The following is a 2,933-nucleotide window of genomic DNA, read 5'->3' on the forward strand; positions in this document are numbered from 1 at the left end:
AACATGACACTCATTCGCCGGCTTCACCAGGCTAAACAAAACACAAAGAAACAGGTTGGAAGATAATAGTGTGCAGGCTACCACCAATTCACAAAAAAGAGGATGAGCGTAACCTTCAGGGTACACAGAGCGGTATTAAGCCATAAGGACCTCCAGTCTGTCTTTAATCCAGGCTCGATAATCCAAGTAAGGACGTCAGTTCATCGGGACACAACGTTTATTGAGAGATACGTCTCATCACTCATCTAAGTGACCTGTAAAACCTAAACGGACTGCAGGTACCCCCCCACCCCCACCCCACCCTTATAAACAGTACAGAGGCATAACAACTGAAACCAACAACCGGTTTCATGCGCAAATATGGGCGTGACCATTAACTAGAGTTACAATGGCCATGTGTACTCTTCACAGAGGATTTGGAAATGGTTGCAATCACAGCATTGTAAGATGGCAACAGATGTAGTCTTACCCCCCCCCCCCCTGCCATTTGGTTCAGGGATGGTCGTTCCCTCTTCACATCATAGAGCTGATCTGCTGATCAGGGAGTGAACCTTCATCAAGTGGGAAGAAAAAGGTGACAAAATCCAATACAGCTCTAACACCACCGCTCACAATGGTGATTACCCTCCACCCATCACAAAAAGGATGAAGAAAAGCAAACGGACTCTGCAAATTACTAAAGACCTTGGCCGGTGGAAACCAACCGATGACCTCCTGCTTATAAATGCTGTGTTACAAAACGACAGACCTAACTTCTGTTTGGGGGTGAAGTTGAGCTGTCGGTTCACCTTGCGGGAGATTAAAGAGAGGCGGTATGCTCGGCTCTACCAGCCTATCAGTTCAAAACCGGCACGGCAGGCCATGCGCAAGCTTCATCCAGAGGCCATAGCTGCAATCCAGAGAAAAGCGCTCTTCAGTCAGGGTGAAGAGGCACCGCTGGCCAAAACTGGATCGACTAGTCAGCCCAAACTGGAGGTGTTTCAAGAGGTCTTGAGCAAGCATCCCAACGTGTTCCACCCTTCTCACACCCCCGGGAGCCTGCTTGTTCACTGGCAGCTGCTCAAGCAGTGCTACCTTCTGGATGACCAGACCGTTCAAACTCTCCCTAAAGGTGACCACTTTCTTAACTTCTCTGAAGCCGAGCAGATAGTTGATGATCAAAAGTTAAAGGAGAGCAGGGATGAGGTCCCGGAGCTGATGATTTCAGACCGTCACCAAAAGAAGGAGATCAGACAGCTGGAGCGAGAGTTGCCACGGTGGCAGGTCCACGTAGACAGCATCACAGGGATGAACGTGCCAGACTTTGACAACCAGACTCTAGCGGCACTGACAGGACGAATGGTGTGATATATTATGAGGTCACGAGAGATTACCCTTGGCAGAGCAACCAAAGACAAACAGATTGATGTAGACCTATTATTGGAAGGGCCTGCCTGCAAGATATCTAGGGAACAAGGTATCACTAAGCTGAAGAACTTGCTTAAACAGCTTCACGAGCATGCAGGAGCAGCACCTGATGGATGTGAGGCGTTCCAGCTGAATCTCTGGCCATGGCAGGCAGGAACATATCTGAGCTTCTAACCACATACAGGAGCAGCACCTGATGGGTGTGAGGCCTTTCAGCTGTATCTCTGGCCACGGCAGGCAGGAACATATCTGAGCTTCTAACCACCTACAGGAACAGCACCTGATGGGTGTGAGGCCTTTCAGCTGAATCTCTGGCCATGGCAGGCAGGAGCATATCTGAGCTTCTAACCACATACAGGAACAGCACCTGATGGGTGTGAGGCCTTTCAGCTGTATCTCTGGCCACGGCAGGCAGGAGCATATCTGAGCTTCTAACCACATACAGGACCAGCACCTGATGGGTGTGAGGCCTTTCAGCTGTATCTCTGGCCACGGCAGGCAGGAACATATCTGAGCTTCTAACCACATACAGGAACAGCACCTGATGGGTGTGAGGCCTTTCAGCTGAATCTCTGGCCATGGCAGGCAGGAGCATATCTGAGCTTCTAACCACATACAGGAACAGCACCTGATGGGTGTGAGGCCTTTCAGCTGAATCTCTGGCCATGGCAGGCAGGAACATATCTGAGCTTCTAACCACATACAGGAACAGCACCTGATGGGTGTGAGGCCTTTCAGCTGTATCTCTGGCCACGGCAGGCAGGAACATATCTGAGCTTCTAACCACCTGACTTCCAGCTTCACCTCCGGACTTCCGGTTTTGAATAATTGAGACTTCTTCATTGCCAATAAGGGCAGACGGTCCATCTACATCGACGGCAGACCAGTCCTGTCAGGCAACAAGTAGAAACTTGATAACAACTGCTGTGGAGATTGCAGGTCTTCGTTTTGTTTTCCTGATCAACTTGGACTTAATATCGCTTATCAAAGCCGAACCAGCCAAGATGACCCAACAGTGAGCTTCAGCCATCCAGCAGAAAAATGGAAACACACACCATGACAGACGGTTGGATCCAGACAGTCTTTTGTGATAGAACACCGACAAATGGTCATTCACATAAGGCACAGCAATGCCAGCAGCAAAGCCACAGCCAAGATCTTCATTGACAATGACCATGTTATGGACCTACAATTTGATTGCAAAGATGCTTACCGACTATTAGTTAATCCTGGAGCAAGACAGAGGCACGTTTTGCTGGATATTTTGATTTTTTTGTTTTCCTAACAATTATGTGTGTCAAAGGGCTGTGTGCCTCTAACAGCTTCCCTGATCAGGTGGACATGGACTGCTGTCTGGTTGTTAGCCTTGATAAAATGGCAGGGTAGCTGAACGTGTAGAGGAGCAGACCCTCTTCACATAGATGGCTTCTTTGACTCCCCGTTCAAGAGAGGAAAAAAAGCCATTTTATTTTGTCATTGTGTTCTTACAACGAATTTTTTCTCTAACCCATCCTATTGTATAGGAG

General features: G+C 48.6%; 1 pseudogene; it reads left to right on the top strand.

The window, feature by feature from the left end:
* The first annotated feature begins 323 nt into the window (after positions 1-323).
* On the top strand, positions 324-2,933 carry LOC130121748 (microspherule protein 1-like; annotated as a pseudogene).

Source organism: Lampris incognitus, chromosome 12 (assembly GCF_029633865.1).
Source record: "Lampris incognitus isolate fLamInc1 chromosome 12, fLamInc1.hap2, whole genome shotgun sequence".
Classification (NCBI taxonomy): Eukaryota; Metazoa; Chordata; class Actinopteri; order Lampriformes; family Lampridae; genus Lampris; species Lampris incognitus.